At 45.6% G+C, this 17,611-nt stretch overlaps 1 protein-coding gene across 5 annotated transcripts in view; it reads right to left on the reverse strand.

Moving 5' to 3' along the window:
• Positions 1–17,611, reverse strand: part of kek3 (kekkon 3) — a 74,917-nt gene that overhangs the window by 21,093 nt on the left and 36,213 nt on the right. For all 5 annotated transcript variants that reach the window (XR_010575744.1, XR_010575743.1, XM_065496946.1 and 2 more), the window contains one exon: positions 5,565–5,672. The gene's annotated coding sequence lies outside the window, so the exon portion shown is untranslated. The remainder of the gene's footprint in view (positions 1–5,564; positions 5,673–17,611) is intronic.

A 17,611-nucleotide genomic window follows, 5' to 3' on the forward strand; every position in this document is an offset into this window, starting at 1 on the left:
GCTTATTTTGCGTGGCTGTGGCAGGGGTGGGTGGGTGGGCGTGTGCTCCATAAAATTGGTTTTACATGTCAAACAAGGCTGGCCGTTTATTGACTGCACTGATTGTAGCGAAACAAATGCCAGCCATGTGATAAGAGAGAGAAAGGGCACAACAATCGCAGACTTTATTGGATTCCAGCGCGCCGCTGCTTTGATGTCAGCGAGAGTCGAGAGTAAAGAAAGCGAGGCACGCACACAACTTTCCGCTTGGCATCAGCCAAAGTTTCAGACGCGCCTACATTTACATATGGCTTCTCAAAGCGAAAATTCGACTTGTAGGTTGCTTCTGCAGACACGACTACTTCTTTGTTTGTCACCAAACCCAGAGTTTGCCAATGTTAACGACTTTGCAGCAGATTGGAAAGGCGGGCGAGCGAGCGAGCGAAACAAAAACTCGCGAAAACACCAGATGTATTTGAGCGGAAAACTTTTATTGCCCGACTAATACGGAAATTTAATAATAATCAGTAAGCTGAAAAGAAAATCTTTTTAAATTTGTCTTGTTATTTGCGATGCGACTTAGTAGAGTGCTGCTGAAAGTTTGAGTCTGGATCAAACTTCAAACGCGAGCAAAATGGACATGCTCGAAGAGGATAAAGCCGCTTTTATATATAGCGGTGTAAACACTTTTCATACAGACGCATCCCCTTGAAAGGGTGTAAACTGATTGCAGCTCTCCACTTTAAAATATGGGTTCGGGGTGAGCAGACTGGAAGCACGCGGAGCGAGATTTCGGGCGAAAGAAAAGGCACGCGGGTGCAAGAATCCTGACATATTGCTCGGGGACGCGCGGCAGCAGGCCTTTTGAGCTGCGCCAAGCCGATTAGGGGATTTCAAAATATAAAGAACGGCAACAAAACACAAACACACACACGCGCGCGCGGTGGCGGCAAAGCCAGAATGGTAGGAAGGAGGAAATATTAAAGAGGTTGCTCTTGCAGAATGACTTCACGATAAAAAATGAAGGCAGTCGGATGGACGCGGGGAAGAAGAAAGCAGACTCGCTGAGAAATAAATAATGCGAGGCAGGCGCACCCGAAAAATTCCATTATGCGATATGACAAAAACAAAACTGTGCGCTGAGTATGTGTGCAAGTATTAGGCGGAATTGCCTCGTCAACCGAGCGGAAAGTCAACTAACTTTCCTTGTTGCTCGTTTCCTAGGTTAATCACACGCCAAATTAGTTGCTCACCAGAAGCAGCTGCGTTAACAGTTTTTCAAGTGGAAGTTTAATTATTTGCTGCGCTTTAATCATGGCTTAAAGAAGCTCTGGACTTTAATTTTTGACATAGAGTGTCTATCGACTCGATCTACGCGTTTAAATACCGTCTTTGACGATGTTTCTGAGCACACCAATTGATTCTTGAGGGTCTAATTAGGTAAAGTGGATATTTTTTCCAACCAAAAAGTCGAGCGCGACGTGCGAACTTTTTTCCCGCCAGAACAAAATATGAACGTATATGCGAGAACTGCGCATTCGTCAGAGCTAGTTTGAGCACTACTATGACGCATGCGCAGTTCTCGCATAATTATATACGTTCATATTGTTCAGAGGCGAGAAAAAGTTATACTTGTGCTACGCACGTCGCGCTGGACTTATTGGTTGGGAAAAAATATCCACTTTACCTAATTTCACCCTCAAGAATTGATTGGTGTGCTTAGAAACTTCGTCAAAGACAGTCTTTAAGAGTCAATCAAAGAACCGCTGTCTTCCCTGATTGTTTGCCGATGCTTTTGTGGCATTTATAAGACAAAAAAACCAATTTCAAACCTCAGGAATCGATTGGTACTATAAAAAAATAAATCTCAGTGCTACTGTTATTGCGATGCAATGAGTTTAAGGATGAAAAGAAGTAAGACACTCGAAAGTTGTTTCCTTTCGCCGCGGCACGATCCTCTTATTGGAACATTTCCACTTTTTGGCTGGTGCCCGCGGGCCGACCACACACACCCACCCACAGGAGGAGTTCTTCAAACATTAATACCGACGACGTGCGTATGCATGTGTTTAGATTAAAATATTGATTTGCTGGCAGGCGGGCGCGGGTGAGCGGGTGGGTTGGCTCGCAAGTCTTTATGAATTTCAATCAACCGACCCGTCGTGCTGTGCCAGCCCGCAGAGAACTTTGGGCACAAAAAGAGCCCTCGTGAGTGAGTGTCAGTCAGCCGTTCAGCCCAGCACGGGACTTAAGGTTGCCAGCCAGCATCACTTAACACCACGCGGCAAAAAACCGAGGCCGCCGCGGCTCGCACTCGCACAGGCAAAAACACCCTTTCGGCCTCTAGTCTGGAAATTGCTCGCTCGCTGCGTAAACTATATAATTTCTCGATGGGAATAAAACTGGGAGCTCGTGGCAGACGCACTCTGAAGAGGCGTCGCCGAAAGTGCTGCTGGCAATTCGTGTGGTGAAGAGAAAGTTCTTGTCGAGCGTCGCCGAGGCAGTTTCCATCAACTGAGCAAACTGTCACTTTTGTAGCCATTTTCCCTCGAGTGTCCGATTCCCCTTAAGTGGGTCCAGCGAGTTTACCACCGCATGCTAAGTAATGGAGCAGACATGTACACACGGCGTGCAAAAGAGGCGTCCGAGCCGTGAAAGCCGTGTTCCACCACTGACCCACAGCCCGGCCCTTTTGTGCGCGAGCCCTGCTAATATTTTGACGGCCGCGCGCGCTGGATTTGCAAAAACACCCGCACGTGCGTCTTCTGCTCGCCGTATTTTTTAATATTTATTTTTCAATCCTCGCTGGACCCGGAGCCGCCGCTATTGCACACACGGACACTAATTAAAATGAACTGTGCTTTGCGTTTTTGCGTCTAAAAAGGTCACAGAACTCACAGACAATGAGAGGATCAGCGAGGCTAGCCTGAAATAAATATGAAATTTTTCGAATACGACAATAGGTGCCAATATAAAAACAGTATTGCTCAATAAATAATAGAAGTAGTTTTTGATACATTCGTCTAAAATTAGATTGGAAAAGTTACCTGATTAATTTTTTTATTGCATTAGTTTGCTGGCCTGATATAGGATTCAGTCATTGTAATTGTTTGATTTTATCCCATTTCCCGAACGAAAATAAAGTGGTTTTTTATTTTCATTTCAATTACTATAGTCTATTTGCGTATTATTAACTAATACATTTTAGGTTGATTTTGCAGAAAGCGGGGCAATGTTGGTCGTAAGCCGTGCTGCTGCCATTTGCACCGCTGCTCGCTCCAGTGGTTTCAGCGACCGAGCAAGGCGTCTTTCTGCCCACTTAAACCCTCTCATGCTCGTCTCTGGGTGTACGCACACAAACACACGCTACGTCGTTCGCTCGCTCTCACAGCATCCGCGCCTAACTTTGTCAATTAGCGATTTGTGAATAATGAAACGCAAGCGGAACGAGGTTGGCCGCCGTAGATGCACCGCACTAATGCTGCTCCAAAGTGCAAAGTTGTCGCGACACCAAACTCGAATACGGTATCGGAACCCACAGCAACGACACGTCTAGCAATGATCATGCCCGCATCACCTCGTCTTTTAGAGGTTGGAAAGAAAAGTGCTGGCCCTTGATTGTTTAAGCACAAAATGTCGAAAGGGTTTTTGAATTGGTTTCTTTTGTATAGTTTATGCATGCTGAAAGTGGTAAGTTCAACTTATTAACCAGGCAAGCGTCTTATTCCGAGCGTCGATTTTTATTCCAATTTTGTTTCGGGCGACCAAACTATAGTTTTGGAACCGATTGCTGACGATACACCAAATAATCAGACAAAATAAACAGGCTTGCAAATCTCGAGTGTGGAAAGAAGAATTTACCTCGTCATTGGAATAAGCGAATCATTCTCGCGAGTGGTCGCGTAGCGAGCTTGATGCGTCCAGTGGCGATGAATTCAAATAAAACATTTCCAGATTTCCGCCTGCTCCCCATATAGACACACGCACATTTGTGCAGTAGCTGAAATTTAATATGCCCGTGTGCGTGTACGAGTGTGTTTGCGCAGAGAATAAAATTCAAGCCGCACACACACACATACAGACCAACTGCCATTTCTGTCACACACGCTACAAGGATAATGCATTTAAGCTCCCCTCAGTCGTGCCGCTCACTCAGTCAGCTGGCTGCCTCGCAGCAGGGTTGCCAGTGTCCGCCCCCAGTAAATTAGGTGAGAAGAGAGAATTGATGCCCAAGGCCTCTGTTAAATCGTTGAAATTTACGCAAATCTTTTTAATTTCCAGCTTCACCAGAGCTAATTTACTTTTTGTATATATTATACGAGATAAAAATCAAATAATGCGCTGCATAAAATTAATTTAAACCTAACTGACGAAGAACCACGTGATTTTATTCATTTCCTGTAAAATTCCTAATATTGCAGGATATTCCATTGGGTTTGTAAGTATCACTTGCGTTAAAAAAGGGGTGGTGGCAACCCCACCACGTCTGACTGGTGCTCTTTGCCGCTTTCGCCAAAACAGCCGCTGCAAACTTTTCATCCGTGTACCCGTGCGTCGCGTCAGGGAGAGAGAGATGGAGTATAACTGCATTACGCACTACCTGCCTGTGTACCTCGGCGAATTTGCTTTAGCGGCTTTAGCAAATATTTCAAAACTGCTCGGTTGGCACAAATGAAAACGAAAGGGCTGTTTTGATTCTCACCAGTGGCCACCGTCAACATGTCCACGAAATTTCCCGCTCACGCAGCAACGAGAGGATTAAAGAGTTTCAAACACGCAGCAACTGACAATGAGGAACGCCACATCTTTATTTACAATATAGTACCAATGATCTTATGATAGCCAATTGTGGAACAATTCGAATAGTTCATCAAGGCTATACACTCTGACATTTTTTTTTAAACTGGGGGATCATTTTTAAAGTGCCATGTGATTTTTGAAGGTCGATTTAAGGTCTGGCAACTGATTCACTCGGTCGAATTTTCGATATGACATGCCGCAAATCAACGGAAACGTACATAACGATACTATTTAGCGGTTTTTTCGTCAGAACCTAGCCACAGGAACGCTGGCGGCCAATCAGAGAAGGCAGTGGTTCTCTGATCTCTGATTAACGTAGACAGCAGCGCCACAGTGACATCCAGTGCAATTAAATGGCTGCTGATTCAAATCTCTGATTTTTCGCAGGCGTTCTTGTGGCAGGAAGCGATTGACACTGTCACAAATTAACGAAATTCAAGCACTACTGTAAATAGAGCAATTTAATAATTTTTATGTCGAGCAAAAATCCGAAATATCGCTGCAAATTTGTATTGATCGCGTGCTTTCAAGTCAGATTTGCTAATTTGAGAAGAAAGGACCCTCCTGTACGTAATTCTATTTATATGGTGGGAGATTTCGACCGAATTGAATTTTAACTCGGCGCAAACGACATTGAACATTATCCTGATCTTTTCTAAGCGAGTCGGATCCTTTTGTCGAAACGACTCGTCCTGGGTTTGCAGATAACAGTTAGGCAGATCAGACAAAATTGTCGGATGCTGTTTCCTCGTCGATTGATCGATGGGGAGACCAAATTTACTTACTCAAGCCTGAATTCGCTTCCGTTGGCATTGGCCGGTTTAGCTCTGTCCTGTCGACGTCAGCAGCTGTATCCGGCTGGAAGGAGCGGTGTGTGCGTCTCTGATCTTCATCTGGAACAAGTCGAGCGTGTGTTCTCGTCATTCAAGTTCCAATCTGCCTGCGACGCGCATGGTGCAAAACCGAGAGCAAAGCCACGACGTGGAAAATAATAAAAATTCAAATGAATTTAATACCGAGAGAAAGTTGGCGGTCCAATTTGAAGGGATTTGGGTGGGAATTGAATAAAGTTTATCTGCCGCAGCATCCAGCTCAACTTTTATATGTGTGCAAACGTGGCAGCGCTGTCTGCCAGGAAATGAGAAAGAAAGACGGCCCCTCGGTGGCTTTCTTCAGACTTTTCCTCGGAAATGTTTTTATTATGCAGATGGCCGGAATAATTTATGGCTGATCCCAAGGTGAAATGTTAAACTCTCGTCTCGGGGTTTTTGAAATCGTTTGATATAGTTTCCGAGATTTCCAAGTGCACCAATTAGCGGGAGGCGTCTGCAGCCAGTGACTTAATTAGAGAGGAGTGAAAAGAGCCCTTGTTTATTAGTTGGCAAAGGAGCAAAGGAAGCGGCGCGGCGAGTCAAGCGTTTGTATCCCGTCGAGGAAATAGCGAACAATTCACACCCGCGCGAGGATGAGCTTCTGCGCCGCCACAACGGCATAAAGATGATTATTTGCGCGCCTCCGAGACACAAACACTAATTGTTTCGCACGCACATTCGCACAATGAGCGGGCGAAGGTGCGAAATGCCTCTTTCCGCTCCTCTTTCTCTTTCTTGTTAATGCAGCTCCCTCTCTCTCTCTCTCTCTCTCTCTCTCTCGTTTTAAATTCTCGCGGATAACAATGATGTTGGCTGACTATACACTCTGCCAGCCGGAGCACGTTTTCATAATTTATGCATTCCAACTTTTCTTTCAACGCCAAACTTTTAAGAGCCGCCGACTTGGCTCGTTTTCCAGGCCGATGTTTAGAAGCACGCAAATGAACGAGTGTGCATGCAAAGTCCAACTTTCGTCGTGTTGAAGCACAAGTATTCTAGATCATGATGTAAAATATCCTGTTAAGGAGCTTAAAGATTGACTGGGCAGTGCAAATTTGAAGAAAGTCTCCGTGATTTTACAAGGCAATGGCTATGAAGTAAGTTTTGTCTAGCAAGATCCATTCGAATCGAGCTCTTTGATGTCTGCTGAATGAGCTTCAGAGAAGTGGAGCGAGAGAGAGAGAGAATTTTCGATCCTCTGCGGACGGTGAGCCTGTCCCTGCGCAATTATCACGGTCGTGATTAATTAATTTAGCAGAGACGGACGACGACGACGACGAGATCAAGAGCGAAAGTGGCCGTCACTGCGGCTGGTGCTCACGGGGGCAGCAGGTCTTTTGTTGACCCTTTGCGCCCGGGGCTAATAATGAACTCCATAAAACGCTTTGCTCTTTATTCCAAAGGGCCGCACGTCTATATACACGACTGACCCCAGCGGGGCTGAAACTGTAATGAAGCAGCCAACAACCAAGAGCCGGCCGGCAGTAGGGGTGAAAGGCAGAAAGAAAGCGAGCCTGCCGCCAGGCAATAGATCTCGAAAGGCTTTTATTGCGAATGTTCTAATAAACTAGAGCCGTCCGGCAGCTGCCTGCATTCGCGAATATCAATAAAAGTGGAGCAAGCCGGGCAAAAGTTAGACGCTGAAAGCAGGCTGAAAGTGTGGCCTATTAACAAAATAGACCAAGATACTTTTAGCAAGCGCAATTTGCGTACAGAATAATCCCCTCTTAACCACCAGGATTTCTTTTTTACGTCTGCTATTAAGATTTCTAGAGGAAACCTTATAGAACTCACTCAAAGGCTCTGCGGCTTTAACAGACAAGCTTTATTTTTCCCTAGACATATCGATCAGTTCCGATTCTAAATTAATTTCACGGTTTTGCAATAAATCTGCATAACATGATCCTTTCAGCACCATAAACAACGTCGAGCCAATCAAAACTGAAGAAAGCTGGGGTGTCGGGTGGCACGGAGCGAACGATACGAGCGAGAGAGCGTCAATAAAAGTGTGGAGTGCAAAATAAGCCGTCTCCTGGGAAGCCGTGAAAGAGAGCAAGCCGTTTTTTCCAACAGCACCGTAGCCGTCAATTTGCGTGTGTTTCTCCTTCAGCTGGTTGGTTAGTTCGTTAGCCAGGCCAAAAATTTATTTATGCCTTCCTTCTCTCCCTCTCGGCCGCAGCCCAGTCTCTCGCCAGTTGGATTTGTTTTGCGCGCGGCAGCAGAAAGAGAGCGCAAATTTTTCTCCGAAATGAAATTAAATTGTGGCTTCCCGGGAGGATTTAATTTAATAAAGGGCGAGAGGATACTCGGTCTAATTTTACTCATCTCGATCTTCTTTCGCGATTGCGCTGCGCGTGTACGTACAAGCGAAACACATTCATGTGTGTGCGACTATAAACGGAGCGAGCAAGCCGCCGCACACGAGACGCTCACCTCCATTACGCTGTGTTCGTTGCTGCAACCACTTATTTCTTGTCTAGCTCTAGTGCATGATAGGGTTAATTCTGCGGGCCGAGCTGATAGGCGAAGGTCATCGCTCAGCCAACGCCCGAGGCGCGTTCACCTGGCGCAACATTTGTCTTGTCTCTCCCGGCAAGCAAAGCAAACCAGCAGACAAACAAACTTTTGACCTGACCTGCGCTGCTCCACGACTCATGCATAGCTGTACAGCTCTGTCTGTTCACCACGCACGGTACATGTTTATTATTTAATCTAGTCACCCGCTTTTCCAGAAGAGGATAAATGGAATTTCCTTTTCTAGTTGCATTCAGTCTCGTAAAAAAGGCTAATATAGGATAAATCTTGCGTAAATAAAATTTTTTACATTGCCAATCGATTACTAAGGGTTTAATTAGGTTAGGCAGCCGTATTAAACGGTCGACAATGCGACGCGACGTGCCGAAAATCGACGGAAAAGTAAAAGCCGCTAACTTATTTGGCGGCTTTTCTTCTAAAGCCATTTAGAATGGTGTCTCTCATTGGCTCTTTGACGCAGCGATGGCAGCGACACAGCGACATTCAGCGCAAGCAAGTAAAGCAACAGGGCTGGCTGACCTGAAAACCAGAGAGCCCCCACTTCTTTGATTGGTCGTTGACGATTTTGTGCCAAAAACTGCTAACAATAAGCTAACGGTTTTTATGTTCCGCCGATTTTCGGCACGATATTATGTTCAATTGTCGGCTGGGTGATTCGGCTGAATTATTGGAACTTCAGCAATCGCAAAGCTGACTTTAAACACGAATGCCACCCACCTGTGAAAATTCTGCAAAAAACTTCTAACAGGTTTCCTTGACGAAAGAAAAAATCACATATGAAAATCAACATATAGATGTTTGTCAGGTTTCTGAATTGTTGCTTTAGATGCAGAACAAAGGTTAGGAAAAAATATCGATCAGCTACTTTCTCTAAGTGGGGCTGGTTGTCGCGCCGAGCACAGAAAGTTTGCAGCCGGCCTAATTATCACGTAGGCGCGGCACATATTGCAAAGGAAAGTCGGCGGCGGCAACGGCGATATCGACTTGTAAATAATGCAGCAAAAAATCGGGTCGGCTCCTTTGGGAGGAGAAACAAATTGAGGTGCCGCCTTAATAGGCACGAAAAGTTGAAAGCGAGAAAAATGGCGAGTGTGCGGTGGCGCGGCTGCGGTTTTGCCAGCAGCTCGCCCGATCTCGGCCTGGGCTGCTGGTTGCGTATGCGAGACGCGTCGCCGGCTAAACGGGCCAAATGTATTAAGCGCGCGCGCGGCGGCGGCGAACATGCTCTCGGCCCCCCTCGCTGTTTAAGCATGACACGCGGATGATATTAAACCAGACAGCACCACCAGCGCAGTCAGAGATGAATGCCCTTGTTCGGCGGGCGTTTGTGTGTACAGCACAGCACTGGTGGCGACGAATTATTTTACATGTTGTTAAATAATTAGCCTGCGTTGTCAAGCCTCGGTTGCTGAGCAGCGAGTGAGAGTCACGACTCGCTAATGTCGCAGACAATTTAATTTGCTCGACGAGCATCTCCGGAATGCCAATGAATCGCTTCTTGAGCACCCGGAGCCGTATATGCACGCCGACGCAATCAGATTCATCAGAAGAAGCAAGTTTTCACCTAATGATTTGACGAGGGGAACGAATCTGAAGGCGATTCAAAATACAAATTCAGTTTGGAAAGGTTTTTGGGACAAAGAAACTCGTTCAGACATGGTGATGATTTGGGGAACGAAAAATTCATCGGCCAATTGTTTGTTTCCCCTTCCCCAGCCGTCGTGGTGCTGTTATGAGCGAATTGGGCAGTGGAGGGGAGTGTAAGTGGGCGAAAGAACAAGCTTTCTTCCCCCTCCACTCGCAGCGACTGTAACAAATAGCGCCCATTCTGCGCTTTTCTCCCCACTCCAGCGGGCTGGAAGGACAAATTGGTGAACGCCTCTGATTGGCTAGCTACCTAAACAAAGATGATTTGAATATGAGTGAAAAGAAACCTTGTAGATCGTTTAACATGTATGCAACCTGCGCATCACATTTGAGCACCAGGTTGCCTATTCAGAACTTATTCATCACTTAATTGAACAGTTTAATTCCCTTTCCTATGCAATGATACTGCGAGAAACTCATCAATTCGTCATTCACGTCTGCTGAATCCGAATTATATGACATTATTTTTCCAAATAGAGTCGAGTCGGCATACACGCGTCGGATCCTCACGCTCCTTGCTCGCTCACACGGGTACGCGCGCGATGATTAATTACAGTGCTCAACAAAGTGCTCTTTCAAGTAGGCAATTCATCCAGAGTCGCTCTCCGCCTCTCTCACTCTCAGATATATTTCAATTTCAAATTTGTGAGCGAAATCACTTTATAAAAGGGCCTTTTTTGCCGGCGTCAGGAAATAAAGTGCTCCTCTACTCGCGGACATGGCCAGTATTTATCAAGCTGCAGACGTGTTTTCCGACTCGCTCCGCCTGCCTCTCTCTTTCTCTTTCTCTTTCGCTCTCTCGGATTTCGCGTTCTGTGTCGGCTCGGCTTTTCGCCAGTCATCTCGGCGCCATCAAAGTGTCCCCGGACAAACAACAATCGCGCGCTCTCACTCCTGTCATCAGGCTCTGTGCGAAAAATTGATGATTAATGAAATCTGACAACGCGTGTGGATCTCCATTTAGTAAATCTGTTGGTGCCTAGAAAAATTGGCCTTATTTATCACCTCATCGCTGGCGTGTGGAAAAGTTTGAAGTATTTTAAGTAAATACAATTCAAGGGCACGATTATTTGATGATATAGTTTAAAAACATTGGTTTCTTTCTCTCGAAGGTGAATTACCATTTACAAGTGGTCAGCGAGCGCATTACTCGCTGACCACTCATAACGGGGAATAAAATTATCGCCTTGGGTGAGAATTAAACTTGTTTTTAGTCTCTCATCTGGTCTAGAGGAAACATTAACACTTTTTGATCTCTCAAAAAATGCTTTTGGTGTGGTTTTAAACCGATTGTTCTGGCAAACAAAGTCGGTTCAAAATTAAAAAGCTCAACTAAAGCTGTTATATTTTTAAGCTAGTTTGTGCTACAGACGAGTCCACATCCACAACCTGCTGGCAAATGAAATTTACCTCAAGGATTTCGAATATGAAATAAGTTTAATCATATATATAATTTTCTTTGATTTTTGATCCATTTTATGCTGCTGACTCTTTTCATGGTAGCACATAAGATGAAATAATTATTTTACATTTTGTTAGATTAATTTGTTGGTGTTTAATCTGCAGTGTCGAGCGACGCGCTCGGCTGGCTGGATTTCGGGCCCACCCAACGCGCCACACGCCGCATTTTTGCCCTTTTAATTAAACGTGCGCGCGTATATGAGCAATGTTTTCATTACCACGATGAGGCCGCTAATAGGACGGGTGCCGCAGGCCGTTTCCGTCCGGCGCCCTTGCGCCGTTCTCGGCACGTCGCACGCACGTGTTGCACCGACCAAGCGCCGAGCGAGGGTCAAGGAGAGCGAGCGGCAGGAAAGGACGACTTCCTTGCTCTCGGCAATTAGCTCGTTTTTTGGCCCTGATGATTAATGGCCGGCAGACTCGTGCCTTCTGCTTTGCCTCACGCTCTCTCGCTGCTGCGCTGTGCTCCCATCAAATCAGTCCAGACGAGACGCCAAAGTTTGCCAGCTCTCTCGTCTCAAATCCAACGCGGTAAGTGCTTATTAAACGGGATCGGCACTTCACCGCGCGGTAATGATATTCTCATTAGTCATTTACTCGGCAGCGTCAAGAACCTATTGAAGAAACAATGATCACTTAGCGAATTAAGCTGACAAATGTTATATGAATGCCACCTTAATCTAACTCCATTCAGCGCCGAAACTTCAATTATCCTCTTTGCACGCAACTAAAAGTTTTATATGGTCTGATTGACAAACTGAATCTATTTCTCGAGTTTATAAAAATTTAAAGATTACATAGTGCCAAAGATTCAATCTACCCCTCGATCTAAATTAAATTAACAATCAGTAGAAACCGCTCTAATTGTCAACGTTGGTATACTCCAAAGTCGAGATCACGCACACAGCGTTGCCAATTCTAGGCTTTAGTGCAAAAATCTGCGGCCAGTGTGTTGTTTGCATGCGATTAGTTTGAATGGTGCTGACGCCTGCACGCTATTACCTGCTCGTAGTGTGCATGTGCGTGCAGTTAAATTAAAACAGGCCGTGTGTGTGATTATGAGGCTGCGCCTGACTGCCTCCCTCTCGCAGCCGTGCAGGTGATTCTGCTTTATAATGCGGCCCATTATGGACGGGGCGCGAGCAATGAAAAAGCAGCTTGATGAATTTTTAAGCCGGCCCCGCGCGCTGATGAATTAAAACGCTAATTTATGCTCTTTTGCTGCTGCTGCTGCCTTTCTCTTCCGTCGCTGCCACTCCAAACATGTAGGCACTTTTCACAGCTAACTTTATTAATTAGTCGTTTAAATTTTCAAGTGCTCTCTATTGCGAAAGCGAGAGCGCTTCCCGATCCGGGCTGAGCCTAAACACTTTATTTGCAGCCTTCGTAGCGCTGTACAAATTTTCAACAGCAAACGCAGACTGGTCGAGTCATTTTTAATGGGTTTTTCCCATTTGAGAACCAATTTCCAAATCATTGCTTTTATTGTGACATTCGATCTGAACAAAATAATTTGCATATGGACGGAAATTTTCAATTCGGTGCGAATGGAGTGAAAAACAACGTGTCCCGCAGTAGAGTCCATTCAGGAGCCCATCCAACTTTAATACAAACGTCACTCGCGAGTGCGACGGTTAATTACAAACGGAAACAAAGGCACAGCGCAGCAGCAGCAGCCACCAAAGCCGTCGATCAAAATTCGTTTTTTTATACAGTGGCAGGCAACGTTCGTTCATTCGCATTCACGATTCTGCACGGCACGCAGCGGGCACAATATTGATCGTGCAGTCCGAATGTAACAGCGAGTCGAAACTGACTGCCAGAGCAGAGCGTAAAACGTGCGTCGCGCGATTATATTCCGACTTTTCACGGTTATTCGCGAGAACTTTTCCTCTTTTCCTGGACAGCCGAAAGGATGTTTTCCAGCCCCTGTCATCTCATGTTTTTATTCTTGAGTCTGGAAGATAAACCGGATTTTCGCCAGTCGAGTTTAACGGATCGAAAATGTTTACTGCGCATTATACCTCCTTCACAGCAACATGTGAACATCAGCCAGTGGGGGATCTCCTATATAGCGGTCAATAGGTGTTCTTCTACGTTAAATTTTACTTCTTGCACGTTTTAAAAATTGCGCATTAAATACAACTTCTTGCACTTTAAATTGAACTTTCCGGTGAAAATTTTGGCTCCGGTCCAGCACTGTCCGCAAATGTTTTGTTTTCTGACTTGCGATTTGTTCGCATTGTGGTCTCAAGCATTAAAAATAACAGCTGGATGGGATGATCTGCGCGCGGTAAATCTCGATTAATTTGCGACTGCAGAGAGCGCGCGGCGTCAGCAATAATAATAAAGTGGTGTGTGTGTTCTCGACACATAATCAAGCGGAGGGGCCACTTGAGTGTTGTAAACCCTCGACGCCCATGTCCGCGCCCCTGAAGCACGCACGCGTTCACCTGCAGAGCCGAGCCGATTACAATCGAATGAGCCACTGCACTCGCTCTTGCAGTTGGGCCCCGAGGCTGCTTTTGTCCCGGCCTTGATGACCGTCCATTGTGCTCGGTGATGCTGGTCGGTGCGAGCGAGCGAGCGCAATATTGCGAGACCACCGCATCCGATCGTCGCTCGCTCGCATGCCATTCTTGACACACAAACACACATCACTCATAAAGACACAATCTGGCAAGAAGGAATGTTGGCGCGCGGTTTCATTACCTTAAGAGTACCAGCAGTCGGACGGGAGGGGATTTATCAGCCTGCAAAATGCTGCTCGGCCCATTAATAACGTGTCACAAGCGCCGGCCTCGTCTCCTTTGACACATCGCCGCGAGAACAATGCCACTCCTGTTTTCAATGGGCCAAAGCGCCAGACGAAACACCAATTTCGATATTTGCCCAGTGAAGTTACGTCATTCTCTTTTGTCGCTGCTCTGGGATAACTTTGTTTGCTCACTGAATGGTATTTACTTCTCGTGGGAATTTCGCACTCAATTTATTTATTTTCTAAGCCACGTAATCAACAAGTGGTTTTATAGGAAGAGGGGGAAATTAAAATTCGTTATTTTTTGTTATTCAGATATCGAGACAGCAGCGCCACAGTGACAGCCAGCACAAACGACAAAGGGCTGGCTGACCTGACTTTGTCAAGCTTCCACTGGCTGTCACTATGTCGCTGCTGTCTCGATTGGCTCAGAGAGTCAAGGTGTTTTCTGATTGGCTGTGACGACAATCCAGCGTTTGTCGGGCTTTTGCTGCGCTAAAAACAGTCAAGAACATACAACTCGATTGATGTTTATTCTATTGTTTGCATATTATAATAATAAATGCAGCAACATAATTTCCTGGTTTCCACACTTTATCCTTTTACTTATTGCAATTTCAGACGAACTATAAATTACGTCAGTTTGCTGTCGCTGAAGACGAAGTGCCATTAGCTGTTAACGACGCACAAGTTTGAAGCCTTTGAATGCGGCTCGCGCAAGTTTTAATGGGCACCGCGCGGGTTTGCCTGAAGTTATTCCTTGTATTTTGATACGGCAGGGCGTGGCATTGATTCGGTTGTCCGAGATGAAACGCAACATGTGATGCTGATTGCGGGGCGGCCGATGCTCCCCAGTGGCCAGTCGATAATAATCGCGCGGCACACGCATGCAAATCCAATTCGATAGGCAATTAAATGGGTGCGGGCCGAGCTAATAAACTCTCTGCTTTTTGATTGTGCGCTTCTCTATTGAAATTTGATATCTCATTTCGAGCCGGCTGCGCTGCGGAAACGGCCGGAATTATATATATATTGTGTTTGATGCGCGAGACGGACGGAGAGTGCTGCCATTCATATGCTGTCAGCAAATAGAAATTCAATTTAAAGTCGCATTACGTCTTCTGCATAATTCAGAGGAATCGGCGAAAAAGCATAAGAGTCGTGCTTTGTGCGCGGGTGGAAATGCGGAAAAAATTGCACGCTAGATGGAGAGGCTCACTCCCTTTTTTGTCTGTGCTGATTAAAAATTCGAGCCACTCGAGTGGCGCGAACGAAAAAGGGCTCGATTTAGGCACCGAGATAACATTTTTATGGACGGGCAATAAAAAATAATAGAAAAAAATGGGCAATAAAATCGGACGTGTTTTTCGGGGTGAGAGCGTGCGTATTTGCATGCATATTTCTCGCTCTGGGGTTCACACACACAGCACACACGTCTTTCAACTGTAAAAGCTGATATTTACGGCTGTGCATGGGAAGAAGAGTGTTTGTTGTTGATGCCCTTATACGCACTGTTTGCGCGTGCTACGCAGGCGGAAAACAAACTTTGCCAGAGCACCTTTTTCATATATATCAAGCAGCCGTTTACAATGTTTCCCATTGTACGTCTCAAGTAGCGCTCCCCTTTGCAATCTTCGAACATGATTATCCATCTGCAGTCAAGTTGCACTTTGGAGAAGCTGCTTAAAATGCATTTATACTCTTTTGTTCAGCGCGCGCACAATCGTGTTTTTCTCCGAAATGATTAATCAGATGGAGCGGAGATTGCTCCAGTCACTGTCTGCAGGGAGAATTAATAATTTTCACCGAGATGACGAGCGGAGGAGGCGCACTCTCTTTTAGTCAGCGAATGCGCGCATATTTATAATTGCCACGCGCGCTGCTTAATTAATGATCGCAAGAAGAGAAAAGCAATCAATTCTGGCCTCCAGCCCGCTACGTGTAATGGACCGGTCTATTTCTCATTGTTCGCGCGAAATGTATTGTTTCATTGTCGTGACGCCGCGCTATGGATGAGAAATTTACAATGTTTATTGCCGCGTTGCAGATGCAAGAGCGAATTTCGAGCAAAATAAGCCTCCTGACTGGGCGTGTCGAGTTGAAAACTTTCTAGGACCTCATTCAGGTGTCAAATGAAGCGGAAAAACAGCCCAAATGAAGAGGAACAGTTGCTTGAGTCTGTCAAGAAGACACATGCCCGTGTTCAGAAATTAAAGACAAGACGATCGGATCTAAAAAAAACCAGAGCCTTTCAGAGCTGCTTAAATATAAAGCTAAAATCATGAAAACATTTCAATCGTAATTAGCGTCGAGTGCCTGTCCACTTGAGCGGGTTGCCGATCCCCCTTTTGACATTTCAGTCGGCAGTTTTCCGGCTCTAATTGTGTCAGCGGTGTGTGCGGCTTTATCATTTAATCTGGCCAGCTGGTGCAGAGCGTTTTCGGGCGGCTTTCCCACCGAGTGACCGGTTGGTCGAGGAAAAAACTAATTAGTGTTAGCCTAGCGAGCCTCTCAGGCGAGCGGCTGCTGACACACGGCGAGAGACAATTGTTTCCCTTCAGGCAGAAACAATTTATCAGCAGCGGCAGCACTCTGTGTGACTCTGAAGGAATTATTTGCCCCCGCGCGTCACACTGAATTCGTTCAAGCCTGCACTTATCTAGGGTTGCCACACGCGATGGCAGAGCACGCTTCGCTGATTCTGATGCGCTACAGATTCTATACTCACAAACCGGATTGGTTTGTTAGCTTTTCCTCTTCTGTGCATTGTTTTTTTAAGAATATAAATTCATCGAATATAGCTTCATCAATGCAAGCACGTTAGTCGCAGTTTATCGGAGTTTGATTTAATAAATAGTATATAGCACACTCTGGATTTCTATATATTTATTTAAAGAAACACCAATGGTGTACAACAGATATAGACATGCATAAATATTACAGTACACTAGCACGCATGAGAGTCAATGGGATCTTCTTGCATTCCAAAAAGTGGTAGAACTTCACATATTCATCACAGTATACACATTTGCAATCGAAACCGGCCTTACAATGATATTTCTTGTTAGTACAGTTGTAGGGGCACCGTGATTGGCTCGGCGCTCAACATTAATTTTCAACAATCAACACATTGTTAGATTTTAAATAAAAGGCGAGAGAAGATTCGGCGACAATCATTCACCAACGAGAGGCTGACAAGATTTGAAGAAGACGAACCAGAAGACGAGCCAGGGCCGAGTCAGCGACACGCAGCCATCCTACTCCGCCAATAAACTCCCTTTTTATATGGAAGGTCATACTCTCATTTAGACCCCCATACAGTAAACATAATGATAATCGTGACAGGCGTGCCTGGTGAAAACATGTCTATTTAGAAAACAGGCATTTTTCCAGCCCGGATCGCCCATTGCAGGATTTCTGGAATATAATTATTATTTGACTGTGCCAATCGATTGCTGAGGGTTAGGCAGCCTTTGTCACTTGTGGAGCTGCCGTCGTTACGTCGAAGAGCCAATCAGAGAACCGTTTCCTTCTCTGCGATTGGTCAACGGCACCAAAA

Source organism: Cloeon dipterum, chromosome 1 (assembly GCF_949628265.1).
Source record: "Cloeon dipterum chromosome 1, ieCloDipt1.1, whole genome shotgun sequence".
Lineage (NCBI taxonomy): Eukaryota > Metazoa > Arthropoda > Insecta > Ephemeroptera > Baetidae > Cloeon > Cloeon dipterum.